This window comes from Dermacentor variabilis, chromosome 7 (genome assembly GCF_050947875.1).
Source record: "Dermacentor variabilis isolate Ectoservices chromosome 7, ASM5094787v1, whole genome shotgun sequence".
NCBI classification, from domain to species: Eukaryota; Metazoa; Arthropoda; class Arachnida; order Ixodida; family Ixodidae; genus Dermacentor; species Dermacentor variabilis.
In genome coordinates, this window is record NC_134574.1 from 129,000,732 (window position 1) to 129,025,490 (window position 24,759).

At 49.7% G+C, this 24,759-nt stretch overlaps 1 protein-coding gene across 3 annotated transcripts in view; it reads right to left on the reverse strand.

The window, feature by feature from the left end:
- Positions 1-24,759, reverse strand: part of Hers (Histone gene-specific Epigenetic Repressor in late S phase) — an 88,648-nt gene that overhangs the window by 29,078 nt on the left and 34,811 nt on the right. For all 3 annotated transcript variants that reach the window (XM_075699254.1, XM_075699253.1, XM_075699256.1), the window contains exon 2: positions 1,735-1,829. The gene's annotated coding sequence lies outside the window, so the exon portion shown is untranslated. The remainder of the gene's footprint in view (positions 1-1,734; positions 1,830-24,759) is intronic.

A 24,759-nucleotide genomic window follows, 5' to 3' on the forward strand; every position in this document is an offset into this window, starting at 1 on the left:
GTGCCGTGCCGGACGGCCAAAAACGGATGCCACTCAAACAAGCCTTCGGACGCCCATCGCGAGCACGCGGGCAGGCAGGCAACGAGCGGGGCTGCTTCGCTCTGCGCCAGTGACCTTCCACGGCACGCCGGCGGCCGCGGCGTTGTGGCGATCGAGGCCACATCAAGCGGGAGGAAAGGGAGAAGGAAAAGGCGACACCCCTCCCCCCCCACTCGCCCATCTACGGCTCGCGCCGACGCCAAGCAGAGGACGACGGCCCAGCGACGACCATGCGAGCGCTACCGAGAACGCGCCGTGACCGACCGCCTTCTGGCGCTCCCAACACAAATCCCAAATGATGCGCCGTAACGTGCTAGTAGTAGTAGTAGTGATTGGTTGTGTTTAGTACTTTTAAATAAAAAATCTATGGGCACTTTGCTGAGCTAAACTGCGATAGGCGAAAACCTATCTATGACTGCCTCTGTTGCTCTTGTCTGAACTGTTCTGCGAACGGACGCCGCCGTGGCCGCGAGCATGGGATGCAAGCGCAGTCACCGGCTGTGATCGATCACCGCTTCCCTGCGTCCACCACGGACTGCGCACGGACACTCACGAGCCACTAAAGGCTTACGCCTTAAGAGGAAGCTTTAGCTCGGGTGCTCCTATCTAAATACATGTAAAAAGAGAATTCGTTTTTCGCGGCAACCACTGCACCAATTTTGACGAGGTTTGTTGCATTTAAAAGAAAAACTTTAAGTCTAGTGACTGTTGGGTTGGAATTTTTGAGTTAGGGCGTCAATCTTTTATCAAAAACTGGCGAAAATCCGAAATTTCCAAAAAACAAGACTGCCAAGTTTACAACTCCGTAACGCCTAAAGGAAAAACGATAATACAATTCTGTGAAATGCATCTAATAGTACATCCAAAGCGGACAAAATTTATATATTACACATGAATCTCAAAAAATTTAGTAACATGGAAATACAGCTTTTGCAGAACCCTTGTAAACAACGTAACAAATTCACGTAAGATGTAGAATGACATATCGAATTTGTCCGCTTTCAATGATCTAATGGATGCCGTTCACAGAACCGCGATATCTGTTTTTGATACAGAGCTATCAATTTTTAAAAATTTTGCGTCTATTTTTTTCAAACGGTCAAATATTTTAAAATCGTTTTAAGAAAATTCAAGCCCTAAATAGAAATTCCGCTTCCAGCAGTCACTAGAATTCAACTTTCTCTTTCAAATGCAACAAATTTCATTAAAATCGGTCCAGGGGTTATTTCATAAAAACGTTTTTGCGTTTTACATGTATTTGAATAGGCCGCGTCGGAGTTGGGCCCGAGCTAAAGCTTCCTCTTAATAAATGGAAAGGGAAGGAGATTACCGCTACCTGCCGACACCTGAAAAGCGGTAAGCAGTAGGAAAAAGAGGGGGGGGGGGACTGTAAGGGAGTAAAAGAGGACACGGTGAGCGGATGGCAGATAGGCTAGAGTAATGAAGAGAACTTGTAAGTTACATGTGTGCAACAGAGCCGACCAGGTCAGGGGTATCCCACCGCTCGCTTGTGGAGTGCCTTCGTCGTGCCAAGGCGGCGCCCCCCCCCCCCCCCCTCCTACAACGCGGATCTCGAAGGACAGCGCACTTTACGTTCGTAACGCGCCAACTTGAGAAGCGCGTACGTCCGCGAGCAGCTGCCTGCCTTCGATTAGCTTCTCGGGAGAGAACTGTTAACGTTCCAATGTCGCTTACCTTTAGACGTGGCGTGACGCGCTACGTCGGGAAGCCACCTCACCGACCGCGAGGAGAGAGGCAGCTATGGTAGGACACATCCAAGAAGGGGGTCCCTGCAAGGGAGAACAACGGAAGGTTACACACAGAAGGTAGCCAAGTACAGAGGGATAATAATAATAATAATATTTGGGGTTTTACGTGCCAAAACCACTTTCTGATTATGAGGCACGCCGTAGTGGCAGACTCCGGAAATTTTGACCACCTGGGGTTCTTTAACGTGCACCTAAATCTAAGCACACGGGTGTTTTCGCATTTCGCCCCCATCGAAATGCGGCCGCCGTGGCCGGGATTCGATCCCGCGACCTCGTGCTCAGCAGCCCAACACCATAGCCACTGAGCAACCACGGCGGGTAAGTACAGAGGGGAGGGGGGGAGAGCAAAGCCAAGACCGAACAGCAAGAAAACGAAAAATAATACACACAGGGGGTCAGTACAAAGATAGGGCGCTCGTAGAAGGCAAACATGAGTTCCGTAAAAAGTTATTTAACTTAATAGGAAATGAACGAAGAAACGTAACGAAGGGTCATGATACCGAAATATGTACTCAATAAAAATATTGTTCGATCAAAACTGCACCAAACAAACACTTCTTTCTTCCTTTCCGCTCCGATACTGTAAATCACCCTTATTAGCCTACACAGCCGAAATTTGCGAGTATACAAGTACAAAACGAAACACACTCTTTCAGAACAAGCTCGGGAGACCACCACAAAACAACCACGAAGACGGCAGTTCTGATGAGAGAGAGTGAACATCAAATCAAATCTTGGGTTACACGTACTGAAGCAACACGCAAGATATTTTTTTTTAAGCTGTACCAACTTTTTTAAAAGATTGCCCATGGCAGATAGCACAATTCTAACTCTTGATTAAATTACTCGACGAGGAGGCCCTTAATTCTACGAAAAATCAAAATGTTAGTGAATAATTATCGTAATTACGCTAATTAAAATTTCATATATTTACTTTGCGCCACATATTTCAGTATACAAATTATAGCCGCTGAATTCGCACGGCACATCCACTTGGAAGGAATTCTCTGGATAGCACCAGTTCCGAGATATGAATTTTTTAAACTGCCCGTCGAAATGCATTGGCGTTCCAGTTACTTTTGTGTTTCAGTGCATAAAACAGCGGTTTCTTGTGCGCATCACACTTGTGCGCATCAGGATTTCGTTGTTTTTTCGTGTCTTTTTGTAGCATTTAATTAAAAGCTTCACGAAAGTCTAGATCGCTTGGCACAGAATCCAAGACGCGCGTCGTCATCATCATCATAATCGCCATCAGCCTATCTTATGTCCACCGCAGAACGAAGGCCTCTGCCTGCGATCTCCAATTACCCCTGTCCTGCGCCAACCGATTCCAACCAGCACCCGCGAATTTCCTCATTCCATCGCTCCACCTAGTCTTCTGCCGTCCTCGGCTGCGTTTCTCTTCTCTTGGAACCCATTCTGTAACCCTAATGATACAACGGTTATCAAACCTGCGCATTACATGACCTGCCCAGCTCCATTTGTTTTTTCTCTTAATGTTGTCCCCCTATAGACAATACCGCAAAACGCAAAAAAAAAAAAATCGACACCTATACGGCTGCTCTCGAAGTCAGCCCACGACTCGATGTCACTGCCTCCGAAGACGCAACACGCGGAAAGGGGGGAGGGGGAGGAGGAAAGTGGCATCAAGAGTGCCTTCCGTCTCGCATGCACGCCGCGCGGGCGGTGGTCGCCACGAATGAAATATGGCGACACACCAAACGATGCCAGCGCCGGCGCAGCAGCGGCAGCCAAGACACGTGGGCCCTCGAATATCGCGCTAGCCCGATAAAAAAAGACCGCATATACGAGACTGAGATGTTATCTTCCCCATCCACACGCTTCTATATATAGAGCTTCGCAGCAATCATAAATGACCTATCAGTACGAGAAGCCCGGGGGCTAATGATTAATTAGGGCGAAGAAATGAAAGAAATGCTCCGGTCATAAATGCAGGGAAGACGGTGGAGATGGGGGGGGGGGGGGCACGAAGCAGCTTCACATGGCAGAGGAGGATTGCGCCACGCGATGCAGGGAAGCTCGCTTCACCGATCGTCGGCACCGACGGGCAACGAAGGGAAGCTCTTGCGCAACGCGGTTTACGGCTATGCGCGCCCCGCTGCGAGATTCGCTCTCCTTACGTAAGCTCGTGCGGTGCGCCAGCGTATAGGGTCGGACAGCGTACGAAGCCGCTTTTCGAAGCGCGAGGAGCGACGAAATAATAATGAATATAAATAACAGAACCGGAAAGTGCATGAACGCAAGGATAAGTATGGAGCATTTACAACCGGCGCGGGAAAGCTCGGTGGTCATAACCGCCGCGAGCGTACCTCGAGAACGAGATCCTGGTAGTCAAGCGATTGCAAAAAAAAAAAAAAAACCAATATACTTTTTATCCCGGACAAGCAAAATCTTGGAGGCGACGGCTATGGGAAGCAAGAACCACGAAATAAAGAATCCATTCTGAAATTAACCAAGCCTCGAAAAGCGAGCGCTATAGTTTCGATTTCCAACAACATGCGCGCCCCCTAGAAAAGCTGGCGCTGTTGTTTCGATTTCCAACACCATGCGCGCCCCATAGCGGTTTCCGTGCAGTCTAAAGCCCAGTGGGACGAAGAAGTAAAGTGGGTAAGGTTGTTCGCTATTTTTGGCAATCTAATTTACACTCCTTTCTGATTACTCACTTATTCGGCTGTTTTCGTGAATTTTAAATCGGGCATTACGCGGGAAGTGTGTGACGGCGTAAGCCTGTCGTCCATGCCTCATCTCGCATTCGCCGCTTGCTCACCGATACCGCAGGTCGGTTCGCGCCCGGTGACCTGCTTCAGTGAACTGAACGTTTATTTTCTTTTCAACGAAAAGAGGGGGCCAAGACAAAAGGCAAGAGCCTGACAAGGCTATTGCCTTGTCAGGCTCTGGTTGTGAAGTTGACCTCAAATACCTGAAGATGGGGAAGATGTGACGGAAAAGCTCGATAGGAGTGAAGTAATGGAAGACGTAGGAAAGCAAGCCAACCAAGCGTCATGACAGACATGGCTAAACAGAGCTGTGCTGCTCTGTGGTGGCGAACACCAGGATTTCTAGTTCTGCCAGTGGCATCAGAACAGTGTCGCTCGTTTGACTCCACCATGACGGTCACTAGGCCTTGTGCTGCCGATGAAATACTTGTAATGGACTTGAGTTCACGTTAGTTGGGCTACACCTTTCGTAGGGAATACTGCATACAAAGACTAAAGTAGGCAAAAAAGCACGATTGGTCTATTTGAATTTGAGTTTTAAGAGCAGTGACGGCGAAATCACGCGTAAGCGTATTTCAGTTTTCGCGTATCGCTTTTGCAACATTGATGGTAATATAGGTAACACATTTTGCCAAATTTTGTACCATCAACGGTTGTAGAAGCTCTCAGAAAGAAATATTTTCTTTTTTTTCGGCAGCTACACGATTACGCTGCTGCCGAAAATTTAAACCAGCAGCGAAGTAGAATACACTTGGTTACAACAATATTAGCTCTGTGTTTGTCTGGTTGAGCTCTGCGCCACCCGGTGGCTGCACCGTGCAGGACGCTCACGTATGCGCCTGCGCTCATCCGGTAAAACGCGCACTGCATGTATAAACGCTGGCATGTCGCATTGAGGGAGAGAAAAGATGGCTGCCGCCTCTGCCGCCGCGTGCTTTCCTGCACTACAGCCGATGGAACCCAAATCCTCGTAAACAGGTTCTGGCTTGTTTCGGACGAAGGGAAATACGACACACGTAAACGGGCACATTGCCGGGCTCCTTAGCAAATAGAAAAAAGGGGGGGGGGAGAAAAAGGAGCCGCGACTTGTTTCGTTGCGCCGCTAGTCAGACTAAGCGAGCAGGTGCTCATGTATAGAAGCTTCCTAAGCTGGCCTTCATAACCTGGACAAAGAATACTTGAACAACGAATGCCTCAGCGCCGACGACGGCCATTACATTCGAACGTGCCGCGACTGCAGCCTTATATACACATGGTGTGTTCCAATTCTGGCCAGCATCGGAAACAGCCTGCGTAGCCTGCTTAAGGCCGCTTCTAGCCCAAGTAACGGAACGCGTCAGGACAGATGATGTGAAAGGCGCTTCTGCAACGTGACGCTACCTCGCGGCGACAAAAAAAAAAAAAAAAGAAAGAATGAGAGAAGCACACACTACATCTGCGCTTTAACTTTTGCATCTGCGAACGTATGAAAAGCACGACGTGACTTACATCAAGCGCATAAATAAGAGTGGCTGCGTTTTCTTGAGCGCAGGTGATGTTTCCAGGCATATCATACTGACCGCAAATAAAGACGGGGACAGCGGAAGAGAACACAAAAGCAGGCGTACTGTTCAGCCACCATTTCGTTTGGACGGCAACGTATGACCTGGATCGTTCTTGACTTCGATGCTGTCTTCGCGAAGCTGTCCTCTTTGACGTCTTCGTCAGAACTGGAACGAGACTATACCGGCGACGCGACAAGCGATAGATCGGCCTCTGCGACCGCCTTCCGCGATCGGCCTTCTCACCCGTCGTACGTCGCCTTCGCTCGAGAATAGCGTGCATGTGGGTTGGTTGCGATGGCCTCTGTTCGCTTTAGCCACTTTGCCGTCTGCGGCGAGTACTGGAACACAGGCGCAGACTTTTCGCTGCTGCCCAGAAGCCAGCGGCAGGGTCCCCGGTTCGCACCGATCGACCCGACCGCGAAGCCTTTTCCAAACACCGCGGGACGGACTATCTTTGTCTCTCCCCCGAGTCAACACCGAGAAGCGCACGCACCCACACACGCACCGCTGTGGCGACATCGCGCAGACCCGAACTCATCAGGGGCGTGGCGCACCATCATCTCCGTATCTGCGCTGTCATTTCGTCTTGCGAAGATTCCGCAGTAATGTGTACAGAGGCACATATTATAAGTATAGCAGACACTCCACCGCGCGCTAAGGGATGACACTTTTCACGTATACGAAGTCATAAACCCCGTGTAAGCGATCTGGCGAGCAACGGCGACGAGCGACGCGATGGTGGTGGCTGTCGCGTCCACTCGTCGCCTACAAGTCGAAACCCATGTAAGCGACGACTTTGAGCGTCGTCTCCCCGCTGTTCCCTGTATGAGGTCAGCAAATACGCACCGAAACTGGCATCACACATTCTCTAATAATGTGCGTTGACTTGCTTTGCTTATAAAATATTTCTGAAGGTTTTGCAGTTGGAATTTTATCATTGAACGTATCAATTAAAATTCGGTCGTTTGCTTGTTACGCGCGACAACCCACAGTATGTCACTGATGCACATCCTGTTCCTACTTCGCGCTATTGAATAGTCACTCATAGCATTTCCGGGCGATGAGCGACGGATTCTAGATTTCCAGAACCGAGAGATCGAGCGACAAGAACAAGCGATCTGCTCGCGTAAACACCCGTTTCTTCGCCCAAAGCCGTCGCTGTCGCACACGAAATCGCTCACACGAGGGTTGTGCTGGAATGTTCAGACACGCCCAATGAGATCTTTTTTTACTAATGTTCGTTTTGAAACGACGAATCTGGCGTCATCGACGTCATCGCGACGTCGTGACATACGGCAAAATTTGCTGATGTGTAGCGAGTTCGGTATAATAGAGTTTTAGCTGCTTCGGTATTCCGCTAATCGCAGGTGGACCGGGCGTTCAGCCGGATAGGCGGAGGCGTAAACGTGAGCGGCCTGCACGGTGAGGCCACCTTCTGGCGCAGATCTCAACAAGCCAAACACAGCTAATATTGCTGTAATCAAGTGCAACACATTTTAAACATTAAGAAAAGGCGTATTCACGATTACGCTGCCGCCGAAAATTTACTTAGAACAGCAGCTTGGGCTTGTTGGTTTCCATCCTGGTGTTAACAGGGCAAAACGTAGACGGGAACACGAGGCGAGAAGATGACACCACGAGCTCGTGGAGTCGTCTTCTCGTCTTGTGTCCCCGTCTACGTTTTGTGCTGTTAACAGCAGGACAAAAATTTACGCCAGCAGCAAAATGAAATACTTTGCTATATTAGCTTTTCGTTTGTCCGGTTGAGCTAGGTAGCGGGCGTCCCTCACGTAGAGACCCACAGAGAGTACCTGGCGGCCACTTCGCGTGCCTGCTGGACGGCCCATTGCTGGTCGGCGAGCACCTTCCGAGGGACTTCTACTTGCCCGAGGCAGAGTCGGGCAGAGCGTTTCTACACTCCCAGAGCACGCGTGCGAGTGTCGCCGTGTCTCCGCGTGAGGGGCACGTGTCGCTGGGGTACGCGTCGGGATAGAAAACGTAACTTGGCAGGGTTTGAGTACGTGTGCGTCCTTAGTGAGCGTAACGTCAGCGCCTGCGGCCTGTTAAGTTTGGGCTGTGGCGGCGTCTATACAGTTGCGAATCAGAGTGAATGGTTCCAGTTAGCCAGAGAGCGCCACTCCATGTTAATAGCACCTCCCAGGCGCATACCTTTACCAGATGCTGAAGTAGCAGGAGCCCGGCCTGGCCCGCCAGCGCAAGAGCAGAGAGGCGGTGAAAAGCCCGTGAAGCAGCGGCGGTGGTATCTAGAGAGACATCAGACAGCCCTAACGTGGCGACGACGACGTCTTGACCAAGCTTCTACGGACAGGCAAAAGAATGACGCAAGCTTCCGGCGATGCCACTATAGCAATGTCAACGTACGAGCACCGAAAACGCAGTCGCCGGTGATTTGAGGACTGACGACTAAACTAAGGACCGCGACGGAGGAACGGAAAGCGCAAGCATCGGCTCACGTGTTTTAAAGAAGATCCACTCTGTTATTGAACACGCGAATACCACGTTGTGCGCTCCGGTCGGTTTCGAAGCCGCGAACTGCACTGTCTTACAGGCCGGGTGCCTCTTCCCCACCCGTGTTGCGCTTCCGTTGACACTATAGTGTTGCGGCGCTCACCGGCAAACTACACTGTGCAGGACGCATACAGCGGTAGCCTTCAGTCTTTTAACTTTAATTTCACCCGACAAGTACACCCACCTAACAAAAGAACGTTGCGAAACGCGCTGTATACGCCGCTGCACAAAGCGTCACAAGCGATCGTTTACCGGAATTGCTACATACTGCAGACCACGGTAATCCGGCAAGCCGATGCTCCGCACGTTTGCGGGTAAACTAAAACAAAACAAAAAGCAACACTCCGTGCGCCTTTGGCGCAGCCATTCGTCCCCCGCTCCTGAGACATACAAGACGTCGTCCCAATAGGGCTGCGGAGCAGCGCGCACTCGAGCCGACGGCGATCATTCACCCGCGCCGCCGTCGCCGCGCGGCGGAGAATTAACCGATAAGACGAGCTCGACGAGGTCGCCGAAGGAGCCGGGCTTTGGCACTCCTTCACACGCGGCCGCCGATATGACGAAACACGGGCTCTTCACTTACAGCGACACATAGACACCTTCTGTCGGCAAACACGGCCGAGGAGGAAGTCGGATGGCTTCGGGGAAGCCGCGACGCGTCGGCGGTATAAGCCAACCATATAAAGTTTCCTGAAAAAAAAAAAAAATTTACTACGACATAACGAGCTGAAAGCACGACCGTTGAGCCAGCGTGGGACCACATGTTGCTTCCCTTTGTTCACTTTCTGTGCAAACTGACTCTTGCCTTCCACGTGGGATTGGCGAAGAAGCGGGCGGCTTTACAAGTGCGTGCCTGACTTAAATTGCCATAAACGTTCCCGCGCCATGTGCGGAGGACGCCGTAATTTTTCGCCTGGTTGGTATGGATAGAGATGGGTGTTGTAGACAGGGGGCGGGGGGGGGGGGATAGCAAGCATTATTTTGAAGTTTGCCCGAGCGCACGCTTTTTGTGAGAAACATTCACGCTTCATTGACGATTACTTATACATTTAGACGCAGCGCGCAAGAATAAGCTAACTTCGAACAGCAGAGACGGACAAGTAGCTAGCACATTATTACTAGTAGATCGCAATGAATTTCTCATCGGCACTGCCGTTGCCATTCTCGCTTGCTTCAGGAGGTTGTCGGCACAAGCTTCTTCGAAGCAAGCATTCTCCTCTGGTGCAATTTCACTATCATGAGACTTTAAGCGGCAGGATCTGAGGCCGACAAGCTAAATCTGTTAGTCGAACAGAACTTATCTTTCGTAAAACATGAAGAAACATTCGTAAAATCCTAGACCAATACCCCGATTAACAAACTTTACGCAACATTCGGGAGAGTTCGCAGGTCTCTACTTGGCGCAGTACCACGGCTGCCGCAGCTGGGCTCCACTGTGGCTCTCACTTATTAGTAAGTTTTAGCTGAGCGTTTGCGGTGCACTCGCTCCGCTAGCTAACTGAGCACAGCGTGACGCCGCGTCAAGTTGGTGCCTTTGTCGCTTGGCAACCAAGCTGACTGCAACGTCACCAGCTTCTCTAGGAGACGAGCTTATGCAAAAAAAAATTTGGCAGACGGAAAGAAAAAGTGGCAGAAAAATAAAATCACCGAAAGGACGAAGCACTTAAAGGGGATAGCAAGCAACAGCGTTGCGCCTTTAAGCTCCTTGGACGGTGCTCAACAGCACGCGGGATCGCGACACGTTGGCGCATAGCAGCACGCGAGGCACTTTCTTCGGGCGGTCGATCGGCCTTGCCGCTCGACTGGGGAGGCCCTCCTCTGCCTCTCCTCTACTCGCTTCCCTCGCCCCTTCCCTTGGCAGTGCTGTCGAGGTGTCCTCGCAACGAGGGACAGTTGCGGCGCTGCACTTCTCTCCTCAGCTTCCTCCCTTATAAGTCGCTACTACTACTACGCGAGGTAACTGCTGGCCGATGCGCCGCAGAAACATCGACCCCGCGCACACAGGCGTCTCACAACGCAGCCGCGATGAAGCGAGGCGCCAGCGCGGCGCTGCGGGCGTCGCACCTCCAAGGTCCCTACAGAAAACAAGTTTACAAAACTTGTTTTATCATGAGACACCTCGAAGGTGCACAAGACGACACCGCCGAGAAGAAACAGTCTGCGTTCGCAGCTTGGCTCTTTGCTTGACGTTCCGCTTAGACCACTGCACGCATTACCGCGGTGTGGAATGCACGCAGGTGCTCGGCGGGAACGCTAACGTGTGTGCGCACAAACCTCGTACGCTAGCAGCCCAAGGCGGAACGCTGCCCTGGCTACGTCGCACAGCCGACAGAGCCACATCGGCCTCGTCGTTTTCGCGGCCAAACTCACTTCGATTCTATTTTTTTTTCTCTCGCGTGTCTGGAGACCCCGTAAACCCTCCACGTCGGCCGGTCTACGCATGCGTCGTCGATGCCATGACAGCACGGCGACGGCGGCGGCGCCGACGGCGCGTACGCGCTCGACATCGAGTGCCCGTTAATTCCTATCCTGTGGCAATAAGAATGCGAAGTCGACGCCGTTGCCTGAAGTGCCTCAGCGCGTGACATCCGAGCGTAAGCGACGCTTAGCCAAAACTTATCTACGTTGCCAGGGAAAGTTGACCTCGCGTTCAGTGTTATTTCAGTGCAAGTGAACCACTGTTCTACTCGGCAGTATACGATCGAAAAGGAAAAGGTTTCCGGTAGAGGCGCGTCTTCAGTAATTACGGGAGTCAGAGTACGGCACCCTGCCCGAATACGGCGCGGTATCGAGCGTGTCTGCACGCTGTGGAAGAACCCTCGTAAAGTTAGCTTCTCCGCAATAAGGGTAGGATTGAGGAGAAGCCCGCTTCTACGGTGATTTCCTGCGATTCGCGGGCGACAAGACGGCATTTGGGGAAATTTCTTGCCACTGAGCGCTAAGTAAAAAAAGAAAAAAAAAGACGGAAATAGCGTTTCAGTGTTCCTATGGACATTCTGTTCACGATCCAAGCCCGACGATAACCGTGGAAACTGACGATTAGGTCCTCAGACCGTCTTTATAGCCAAGACCGTCTTAAGCCACGCTGTCGTATAAGGACAACCAAACAATACGTATGCACTCTACCAATCACTTTCATCAGCTATCTATTATTTTCTTTAGCGTGCTAGAAAAATATTCGACTTGCGGTAAGCTATAGAAAAGACTCAAAATCTAGAGACGGTGTTAGGCGACATTACCGCATCAGCCCCCGTGACGTCATGGATTCTAACAGGGTCTGCTGGAGCGTAGTTAATTGCTTATACTAGATATCAATCAAACAAGACAGAAGACTCGAAATATCGAGGTTGCATAAATTTTCCGGCGCTAAGATGCCCCAATACGAGAAAATACTTTTAAACACGTCTAGTCAGAATGACATAGCGATGCCGAGATTTCGGTGCGAAATTCGAGGAAGCTCGGCGTTAACTTTTCCTCTCAGTAATGCGCTTTTCGTATTTAATGCATTAGCCTTAAGAAAGAATTCATACAGAAGCCATGCTACATGGCAACCTAAGCGAATAAAAACATAAGAAAAAAATGCCGGCAGATCCCACGCGCTGTGGGAGAATCGAATAATAATAATAATAATATATGGGGTTTTACGTGCCAAAACCACTTTTTGATAATGAGGCACGCCGTAGTGGGGGACTCCGGAAATTTTGACCACCTGGGGTTCTTTAACGTGCACCTAAATCTAAGTACACGGGTGTTTTCGCATTTCGCCCCCATAGAAATGCGGCCACCGTGGCCGGGATTCGATTCCGCGACCTCGTGCTCAGCAGCCTAACACCATAGCCACTGAGCAACCACGGCGGGTGTGGGAGAATCGACGCCATGCGAAGCAGTGAGCGGGGAAGCCTAGCAAGTTAACGAATCGACTACGCGGGCACCAAGACGTAGACGGCTGTTTCATGACCTACATGACACGTATGTCATGACATTCACGACATGACCCATCATTTGGGTTTGTCACACACTCTCGCCATACTGCGCCACTTTTGGTACATGCCACGTTAACGAAACGACCGTGACAGAACGAAGACGTAGGCGGCTAGACAGATACTGTCAAAGTGGCAAATGTTGGCCAAGAAATGCTTCGCATTTAATAATAAAGAACCAGCTATACAATAATGGGCCGGATGCTCTGGCAAATGCCAGGAGGCTCTTTTCAGGGCTGCGCGACGGTCCTCTTACAGGCGGCTCGATAAAGCCTCAATGCATTTTGCGCCATATTTAGTCTTTAGATTTGTCCTGTTGCTCTTCCTTTCCTCTTTCCTCCCCTCCTTCCTATCTTCCATTTCTGTGTTGCTGTCACCTCCTTTCTAAAGAGTAGGCAGCCGTTGTGCCCCTTCCGGTGGCAGTTGCCAGCCTGCTGCTCGCTTTCCCTTTCTTGTTAATCGTGTATATGTGTCCAAAACAAATAATAATGTAGTAGGCTTTGCACAGAACGTGCGCCTGGGCAACCGATACGCCCTAAAACAAGCGGGGAGGATCGTGGTCTACGAACCCGGCGCAGACCGCAACGGTCGCGGGGAGAGGAGGCTCGCCACGCCTCCGAACCTCTAACGCGTACGCTTATCGCATGGACAGGGCGTGCGATAAGAGAGACGAGATAAGACGGAGAGCGTGCGAGCCCGCGAGTCACCTACGAGGGAAGAAGACTGAAACGAGAGAGAGAGAGAGAGAGAGAGAGAGAGAGAGAGAAAGAGAGAGGCCGCGGGAACGGCGGCGGCGCGAGCAAAGCGCGGAAATAATGCCGGCGCGCGGGAAGATAACGCTTTTTATCGGAGCGAGGAAAATACGTTCGAGCTGTTTCTCGACCGCGGCACCCTTGCCTGGGCAGCGCTATTCTGAACGCGGCAAAATCCCCAGTATTGCCGTTTTGAGCGCTCCCCCAAACGAGGGCTGACTATAGATGACAAATTCCATAATACAGCGACTTCCGTGTTTTTTTTTTTTTTCCGTACCTTAACAAAAAAGAAAGGACTGCGCCTAGAGATGCCTTGTTCTCTGCTCAAATTTCGCGTCGAAATCGTATTTTATGGTGCAGCGCACCCAATGTGAATGTCGACGCAGTTACTCGCCCGGTTCGTGCAGAAAATAACCAATAATTCGAATTTGCCTTTGTTTGCGCCTCTCAATGTCCGGCACCGCGCAAATATAGCCATTAAAGACCGACTGGGACAAAATTTCGGCCAGAGTAAAAAATGCTAGTTTCTGATAGTGCAGATGACTAATCCCGGCGCAATATTTTACGTCTGCAATAAAGTCGAACGCTTTTGCAACGGAGGGCTCTTGACGTCCGACATCCATCGCTCTCTCTCTCTCTCTCTCTCTCTCTCTCTCTCTCTCTCTCTCTCTCTCTCTATATATATATATATATATATATATATATATATATATATATATATATATATATATATATATAGGTCACTTCGTTGTAAAGGTCGCGCCCCAACGCAAGAATATCCACATTTAAAATGAGAAAACCTAAAAACAAAAGTTCTTTTTCGCACCACATCCGGCAGAATTTGCGACTGCCGTCAACCTTACTGCAGGCGACACGCTGTAGCTAGGCATAACTGCAGATGATCGAATGCCGCTATCGTGTCCCTTGCCGAAAAAAAAAAAAAAAAAGATCCTTGGTTCGATTACCGGTTATCTTCGTCACTGTTGTTTCACTGACAGTTTCTGCACCTTTCCACGCTATAGATGACCTTGAAGACTCCCGCCTGTCGCCACTTACGATTACATCATCATGTCTTCATCAGCAGCGACGTATTCGCCAGCAGTCAAATACGTCGAGCGTGCCTGTTGAGCGGTCGGAACCCAATCAATCCTTCGTTATGCAGGTGCTTTCGCTGCAAGAGGCGTTCGTAGTAGAGGCGATCGACTGTATATGAGTGGATGCGTCAAGAAAGCCTCGCAAAAAGGTAAGCGTTTTTGATACCAAAACGTTTTGACCGGAGTGACGCTCGACTCGGGACGCGCCGCTTCTCGGCTTGACCTCCGAGATCCGGGACGGAGCCTACTGAGTCGCGTACCTCAGGACCTTCATTAATGTTTTGCATCCACGCATCCATAGGATGAGACGTTGTTGCACCTTCTTCCCGGACAGCTGATCCGGCGTCTGGGTGCAGCCCCACAACGACACAATAAGGCCCGCAGTCCCACCGGCGGCGAGGTCAGACCGTAGCGTGAGCTGTCCAGCACGTTCGTGCGAACATGCTGCACACTGCGCCCCAGGTTGGGGCGACGGCGTTGCAATCTACGCTAGGTTTGAACCTACCTCCTCCCCGCGTTCATGGCACCGGAAGTATTCGATACTAGACGTCCATGAAGCCGGTGCTTACTTGTGGGTTACCCGCGGGTCATATACTCGCAAGATACTACAGATACCACTCCTCCGAGGGAATTCGTTTATAAGGGAAGCTCTCATTGGTGTTGGCGAAAGACGGCGTTCTCTGTTAACGACCACATTGTATAACTACAGGGCGCACGATCAAGCTGGCTGCATTTTCACCGGAAAACGCCAAGCTCTGCACAAAGCTGTGGCGCTCGAACATGCGGATTCAACGCATAACGACGATGGGGAAAGAAACGTAACAGTCACTTTGGCGTCGACAAACAGGATGTCGACGAAAGCCTTGGCGCTCGCGTGACATACATTACATTAGTTGGCGCTTCCATTCGAATGCGTTGTCGCTCCCTATTATCTGTTTTCGCCCACCAAAGGTCGTGGGTTCGAGTGTCATAACTAAACTGTGCCTTAATACCGCATGTAGTGGGATCGACTCTCGATCTTCACGATGTCAAAGGGTATCGAGCTAGGAGATATGGCCGGTTCGCCCACATCTCGGAAGTGGGTTCGACTTTCCCACAAAAGTGTCGTGGTTTAGAGTGCCTTAACTACATCTTAATTACCTGTGCTTTAAGAGGAAGCTTTAGCTCGGGCCCAACTCCGACGCGGCCTATTCAAATACATGTAAAACGCAAAAACGTTTTTATGAGATAACCCCTGGACCGGTTTTGATGAAATTTGTTGCATTTGAAAGAGAAAGTTAAATTCTAGTGACTGTTGGAAGCCGAATTTCGATTTAGGGCTTGAATTTCCTTAAAACGATTTTCAAATATTTGACCGTTTGAAAAAAATAGAAGCACGAAGTTTACAAATTCATAGCTCTGCATCAAAAACTGATATCGCGGTTCTGTAAACGGCATCTATTAGATCATTCAAAGCGGACAAATTCAATATGTCATTTTACATCTTACGTGAATTTGTTACGTTGGTTACAACGGTTTTGCAAAAGTTGTATTTTCCTATGATTAAATTTTTTTATATTCATGTGTAACATATCAATTTTGTCCGTTTTGGATGTACTATTAGATGCAATTCACAGAATTGTATTATCATTTTTAGTGGTTGAGTTACAGAGTTGTAAACTTGATAGTTTCGTTTTTTGAAAATGTTCGATTTTTGCCAATTTTTAATAAAAAATTGACGACCTAACTCAAAAATTCGAAACCAACAGTCACTAGATTTTAGGTTTGTCTTTTAAGTGCAACAAACCTAGTCAAATTTGGTGCAGTGGTTGCCGAGAAAAACGAATTCTCCTTTTACATGTATTTAGATAGGAGCACCCGAGCTAAAGCTTCCTCTTAATTAACCCCACGTGTTGTGCTGACGTTTCTTCGCATAGGCTTCACGCTTTCTTGTAAAAGGAACCGGTGGCAAAATTAGGCCCAATCAACACCAAAGGTCGTGGGTTCCACTCCCAGCAAAGGTCGAGAGTTTGACTCCTTATGAATTCAGCTGCCAAAAATTTTAGTGGCGTAACGCCAGACATCGGATTTTTCGGCCCACCAGCTATCTGAGGGTTCCGCCTCAATAACCGCGAAGAAATGACGATGACCGTACGACGGCGACGTTATGGCGACACTGCAATGGCGCTAGAACAGAGGGACAACGACGACACGACGTCTGTGCGACGAATATATACTGACGAACGACGGCATCACCACAATCGCATTATAGCAAGCCGGAATTACGACAATGCAACGACCACGTACGGCCGCATCACGGCGACGGTAAGGCCTCGAACGCATGACAACGAATGTATACGAAGACGACGGCACGTTCACGACGGTTGTGACGACGATGACGGTATGACGACGATGATATGGCGACGACGGAATTATGACGAAACGACAACGGAAGACGAGAGTGAATGATGACGGTGGAACGATGACGTCCGCGTGACAGTGAAGGAAATGACCACAGCGGAATGAAGACGATGAGATGACGACGGAAGGGCAACGACAGCCATGATGACGACCACGTGTTTGTTTTGGGGTTCACGTCCGCTCTTACGTACAGTGCTCAGCGAATGAAACGTGACAGTACGGCCACACGGCGGATGCCGCTCGTTACGACACCGGAGAGCGTTGGGCGATCGCAGGGGTACCATATGCTGTCACAGTGAGTCGCAAAGGATCTCGCATTCATCGTGTACCACGGTGCATCAGGTCGGCGTCCCCAGGAACGGCAGATGCGGGCTACGAGTATATCGTGTTTCAATCGCCGAGCACTGTGGATCACCTGACAGCCCGGACCGCTCCGCTTTGAGAACTAGGATCGGGTGCCGGTTTTCAGCAGGCATACTTTACACAGCACCTTCGTATATATACAGCACCTTCGTATATATATATACAGGGTGTCCCAGCTAACTTTAGCCAGTGTTTTAAAGTATGCCGATGCACTCTAAGACGACGCTACCAAATGCACGTTGCTCACTTTTGTATGTAGTGTGTCGCGCTGTCTTTCTCTATTTTGCTTAATTAGATAATTAGGCAGGATTGACTAGCCAACTTCTCAAGCCACGAAATTGGGTAAGAAATTCCAGTTAGAAAGTTGAAGAGCGGCTTGCAAAACGTTCGAATAAACAGTTTCTGTCTTTTTATCTGTTAAGTATCAGTGTTTTTCAGTTTACTGCGGATGCCCGCGAAATGTAAAAATATACCACGTGACATGCCCGCATCGTGATTGCACTGCTCCCAAGCGTTCCGCGCGCAAACGAACATATCATTTAGCCGGATGTGCTGCCGCTGCGTCTGCTTATCACTATCGTGAACAGCCGCGAGGAGAGAGAGAGAGAGAGAGAGAGAGAGAGAGAGAGAGAGAGAGAGAGAGAGAGAGGACTCTTTATTAGAAGAACAGAATTTTGCCGGCGCGTATATAACCGCTGGCATGCTACTCTGTATAGGGATGGGGAATAAGATTCCAGAGGGGATTAAAAGATTCCAGAGGAGCCACCGCGAGGGAAGCACATCGCTATCGCAAATCGCACAGCCAACGCCTTCGTCACTGCCCTGTCGCTTTTTAAGCGGCAACACGCCATGTTAGACGCTATTATAGGCACCATAATGCCATGCTCGTTTGTACGCGGACATTTTGGAAGCGCTGCGATCATGGCGCGCAAGCGGGTATGTCACGTGGCACATTTTTGTATTTCGCGGGCATCCGCAGTAAGCGGAAAAACACTGACACTTAATAGATGGAAAGTTAGAAACTGTCTAACTTTGATAGCACTTTCCAAGGTCTCATGAAACACGATATACAGATCCAACGCACGTATTGGAATATCAAAATAAATTAATTAATCTCTGGGATTTTACGTGCCAGAATGACGATACGATTATGAGGCAAGTCATAGTGGGAAGCACTCCGGATCAATTTCGACCTCCTGGGGTTCTTTAACGTGCACTCAAATCTAAGTATACACGAACATTTTCGCATTTCGCGTCCATCGAACACGTTGGAATCTTCTGTGAATCGAAGTTATTTCTGTTCACACCACATTTAAACCGCAACCCCGTGCAAATGTTTATGTGCTGCACTACACGGTACCTAGTCATGGAGAAATGCAAACGCCGAATCAGGCGGACGCACAGTATGAAGAAGTCGTCCCAGCAATGTTACGACGACGAAGTTGACGTTGTTACCAACGGCCTGCAGAGGTACCGACCTACAAAATTCTCCCAGCCCTCCACAGCTGCGGGGCTGGCGATCTACGGAGAAGCGACCGCCGAGTCAACAGCCCGTTGGCGCCACCATGTCTGCTGCGGCGACTAGTTTTGAAAGCAGGACAATACGTCGGTCCCCAGCCGGGCGACGCCGGTAGGTCTGGACGCAGTCAGCGGACCATGTATTGTTACTGGAGTCGCCGCCGCCTTCACGGTTTGTTTGGAGCAGGGGAGCTCCTGGAAGATGCATTGCGGTGCCGTCTCACGCAGCTTAGAAGTCGTTAGTCAATGGAGAGACGCGGCGGCCACTGTCTGCGGAGTCGACTCTGGGATAAAGAGGCGTCTGCTCGGGGCAGCACCGCGTCTGCGAGAACCCACTCACCTCGGTGTGGTCAGTGAAACCTGTGCGCAAGCGACTGTGTAAACCGTCCCCTTCAAAGGCTTCGGACGCTCCGAATTGGTCGACGGTGAACTGCCGTTTTCTCTCATCTAGGGATCTAGGGAGGACAAAGTATTTAAGGAGCCGTTGGCGGCTCCTCAGAGTACATTCCTCTTTCAGTCGTGTTAGACCGATGAACTGTGACGCTCTCATGTAGAGACTAAATAAATCTCACTCCTCGTTCTCGATGAGAACAAATCTCTCCCTAAGTATCCCCCTTCAACAACGTCCTCAGCGTGGATAAGTTGGACGACGGGATGGGCCAGCTACCGTCTATTTCATGCCCAACCCCAACCATTACAACGTGTGATACTTTAACATTTACATTTCAGTTTGATTTTATTTCTAATTTACTTACCTCATTGAATTGCTCACTTCTGTGGCCAATCACCAGGTGGGTATGTGCCATGTTCAAAAAGGACGCAACATTAACATGCGCCGACGTGAAGAACGGTGGTTACACAGAGAAATACTACACATATCTAAATCTAATCGCCACTGAACCACACGCCATGCATGCAGTGGAACAAGAATGGGGTAACACATATATGAGGAATTTAGGAAAATCACGTAGCTGTTTCCATGGAGTTCTGAGCGACGAAATTTTATCATTTCTTTTCGGAAAGTTCCGAACCTATACCTCACACTACGCATTCACAAAGCAATGCGAGAGAGAAAAAAAAGATAGCGGAGCACTGCGTATTCGCGCTTATCTGAAATGAACAGCACGCGGTCAACCCACGAAATGCGCAACAATATGTTACCCCCCCCCCCCGCCCGCCCTGCTGCCGCTACTGTTATCTCAACGAGGAAGCCGGACCTTATCGGACGAGGGCAAGGCCACAGCGCGGCCGACTCACTACGGCAGCAAGGAATATCCTGGGAGATGGCTAGATATCACAAAAATAAGAAAAGAAACAAAAATGAAATAAACCGGAAGACCAACGCGTCAGAGCTCAAAGATCAAATCCATTCGGTACGAAAACGTCGCACGCGAACCGCCTGCGCCGTTTGTCGGGAAAAAAATAAGCAAACACGGCTGATAAAACAGCGAACCATGAGCGGGTGACGTCACCGTAAATATAGCTTTACAGGCAGTGTCCGCGCACGAACCTCGCGCGCTGACATTCAGAAATCACAATTAAAGAGGCCATGATGCTCCAACGAAATTTCGCTTCGGCTGAATCAGTTCTAAATGAGCAACGCGTATGCCCGCCGAATTTCCTAATAACGTTATTAGAGGTAATTAACGTGCTCGGCTATCATGAGAACAATGTTTAAGCAGCGTACATTCGTCTTAGTGTTGATGGCTTCAGACGTTGATATGGTTTTATGCGCTAACCCTGCGTCTGCCAACCTGAATTAAGCAGCAATCACATTCTCGTAAATAAAGCCAATAACGGACTTGCATACACGCGTGATTAAGTTCATTTATGAAACTGCACTTATAATGCAACATTCGGTATAGGATGACCAACTTGCAAAGTCACACAAAGCCATTCGAAACCAGAAGATTGAAGTTTAAGCCAAATCCAGGCATCGACCGTCGTGCTCTGCAGCTCCCGCTGGCGCCGCGAGGGTAGCCAACGAAGGCAGCTGCGTATTTTGTTTAAAGCCAGGGAAGCAAGAAAGCCACGTGTTACTGTATCGATAGGTCGCGGCCATAAAATGCGACTTCCATCCAAGTTAAGCTTGAGGGGAGGGAAACACAAAGCAGCAGTAAGCGCAAAACAAATGCTGGTCTACGTAAATGCAAAATGTGTAGCAGCGCGACATGGGACAAGGAGAAAAAAGAGCAGACGAAGCCAGTTCTTGCCTTTCTCCGCTCTTTCTTTTTTATTGTTACGTTGTTACACTTAGCACGACATAACCTCACGCACCGTTATTCTAGGCTTCAACAAAGTCTCAGCAAAGTTTTTCGCCTTGTTCTTTCATTTACGGGACTGGCCGCAAGACATCCGCAGTGAAAAAGAAAAATTGAACAGAAAAAAATAATGAAAGCTACGGGATGGGACGTTGTTGCACCTTCCTCCCGGACAGCTGATCCAGCGTCTGGGTGCAGCCCCACAACAACACAATAAGGCCCGCAGTCCCACCGGCGGCGAGGTCAGACCCTAGCGTGAGCTGTCCAGCACGTTCGTGCGAACGTGCTGCACACTGCGCCCCAGGTTGGGGCGACGGCGTTGCAATCTACGCTAGGCTTGAACCCACCTCCTCCCCGCGTTCATGGCACCAGAAGTATTCGATACTGGCCGTCCATGAAACCGGTGCTTACTCGTGGGTCATGCGCGGGTCATATACTTGCAAGACATTACGGATCGCACTCGTCTGCGGGAATCCGTTGGTAAGGGAAGCTCTCATTGGTGTTTGCGAAAGACGGGGTTCTCTGTCAACGCCCACATTGTATAACTACAGGGCGCACGATCAAGCTGGCTGCATTTTCACCGGAAAACGCCCAGCTCTGCATAACGCTGTGACGCTCGGACATGTGGATCCCACGCATGACGACGAAGGAATTAACAGCGGAGGAATGACGACCACGGTATGACGACGACTTGAACAACCATGACGTCGGGACGACAATGGGAGGGCGACGGCTGCACGACGACAGTGGCTTGACGACTGCATAATGAAAATCCAATGACTACTGTCGTCATGGCAACGACGCCGTGACGACGACGGGATGCCTGTCCCGAAACGATGACGGTACGACGAAGACGGCGCGAAGAGCACGCCGACCATGGTATGACGAAGATAGTGTGACGATGACGCGGCACGGCCGGAATCGCACGACCAAGCTGGAGTTCCGACAACGCAACGGCCACGAGGGCATCACGGTGACAGTAAGGCCTCGAACGCACGACAACGAACGTATAGGACGAGGACGACACATACACACGATGGAATGGATCACCATGATTGCGGCGGCGACGTGGTGACGGTACGACGACGACGATGAAATCGCGATGACGAAACGACGGCGACGGAATTACGACGAAACAACAACGGAAGACGAGAGAGGAGGAGGACGATGTAACGATGGATGACCGCATGACAGTGAAGGAATGATCACAAAGGCTCCCGCTTACTTCTTATACGACAGTGCATCAGCTCGGTGTCCACAACGCGGGCAGCCCCGCGTTCCAGTAGTATCGTGTTTCAATCGCCGAGCACTGTAGATCACGTAACAGCTCGGATCGCTTCGGTTCGCGCACTATAGGATCGGGTGCCGTTTCCAGCGCCTTCGTACATATACATTATATCCAACCGCCGAGTAACCGACCAAGCCAGTAGTCGCGCCAAACCCTGGAAGGTACGAAACGAGAGCTTCGCTTTAAAGGGGGCATCAAATGACGAACCAACCGCCGCTTTGTGCGATATTTAGGCACCGTAGCAATGAGCTAGCGCTTCTGCTATCCGTTATCCAACGGGTGTGGTCGTCTGGAACACGATGCTTTGACTTGGCATCCGCGGTAATCTTGTGCCCAATGTCCTCAGCAAACCTCGTGCATACGTTTATGCACCATACACCGTTTGCAAGCCACGGAGAAATGCAAACACCGAATCATGCGGATGCACAGCGTGAAAAGGTCGAGCCAGCAATGCATACGAGGGCGAAGGCGACGTGTGACGCTTCTGTAACGTTTCCATTTCAGTCTGCTTTATTCAAACTGACATTCATTTAACTCACGGAATGGGAAGAATGGTGGTTGCGCAGAGAAATACTACACATATACAAATGTATTCCAATCGTCACAGGAACACACACCATGCAGTGGCATAAGGGTGGGGCAGCACAAATATGACAAATTTATGAAAATCACGAAGCTGTTTCAATTGCCTTATCGGCGACGAAATTTAATCTTACTTTTTTTTTCGGTATTCGCAAACCCATCCCCCCTTCCACATTTATAGATCAATACGAAAAACAAAAATATCGGAGGTCTACGCATTCGCGCTTATCTGAAATGAACAGTGCGCGGCCAACTGACGAAATGCGCAACAATACGTTGCTCCCCCCCCCCCCGACCCTGCTGCCGCTACCGTTATCTCAACGAGGAAGCCTCGACTTATCGGACGTGGGCCTGTAAGGCCACGGCGCGGCTGACTCACTATCGCGGAAAGGAACCTTCTGGGATATTAAAAAAAATAAAAATAAAAGCAAAGCAAAAATAAAACGATTCCGAAGACCCCCGCGTCAGAGCTCAAAGATTAAAATCTATTCGGTGCGAAAATGTGGGGCTTGCTCGCGCGAACGTTTCCCGCTGTTTGTCGGGACAAAAAAAAAAAAAAAAGATAAACACGGCTGTCGAAACAGCAAACAATGAGTGGGTGACCACAGCGTAAACATAGGCTTATGGGCAACCAGCCACGCACGAATCTTGCGCATGCTGACATTCGGCAAGCACAATTTTTCTTTAACGACCTGCTCCAACGAAATTTCGCTTCGGCTAAATCAGTTCTAAACGTGCATGTCGATAGCACATGATTTTCTACTAACGTTGCTAAACTACCGTACGGAGCTAGCGTGGGAATGATGTTTAAGTAGCCTGGATATATCCAAATTTTAGTGTTTATGGCTTCAAACGTTCGCGTGGCTTTATTTGCTACCTTTCGTTATTTCTTTAGTGACCTGAATTAAGCAGCGATCACACTCTCGTAAACCCAGGAGGCAATATATATAGAGCTGCGCTCACATGTAATTATGGCGGACTGTTAGTTATAACGCAACATTCTGGAGAAAATGATCAACTCGCAAAGTCACAAAAAGCCGTTTGAAGCCAGAAGATTGGAATTTAGGCCAAATCCATGTATACTGTAGCCACAGAGAAAGAAATTCAACAAACGGGGACACTCGTCGAAAACTGGCAACAGGAAACACGTCACGCCTAGAGTTTTATACCCATCCGTTAGTTGACGCTAGCATCGGAAAAAAGTAAGAAAGTGAAATGAACTTGCAGACAACGTTTTATTGCTTTTTATTATTTTTCCGGCTAAAACTAAAAAAGCTTTGCGTACAAATGAACTTATACTTCGCGACTTATTTTTCATGCGTTACCTAGCAACAAGATAACGGCCCGCCAGGCGCGACAGATGCATGCGTCATGCGCCAGACAGGCCACCGAAGCCAGCGAGGCCGGTTGCGCAAGCGAAGTTCGTCTGTTCGGCGACCCGCCTCTTTTGGGTGTAGCCTGTTTGTTGGGCTCCCGGCGTATATTCTTGCGTTCCTTCTGCATTTCCACGCGGCACCCCTGCACTATATTGGACTACGGCAAGGCGAGAAATTTCGTTTGACACTCTGCGACGCATTTCAACCAACTTGGGGCTTTAACGGCACGGAAACGATACTTGTGACGCAGTCAGCGAAATACAGCGCGGCCGTACTGGCGTAGTTAATGACTCGTACTGGGAGATGTTGGCGACGCTTTCTATGAGCCCAAACATTATGACGACTCATTTCGGTAGTTTTTGGGCACGCTCGCCGCAGCCGCCTTTGTGACGCAGTTAGCGGAAAGCAGATCGGTCGTGTGCCGCAGTTTCGCGTGTACTGAATCTCACTGCGATAAGTTCGTGACGCCATTCTCTGACCCCCAAAATTATTGTGATATCGTTAGTTTTTGGGATACATTTGAGGC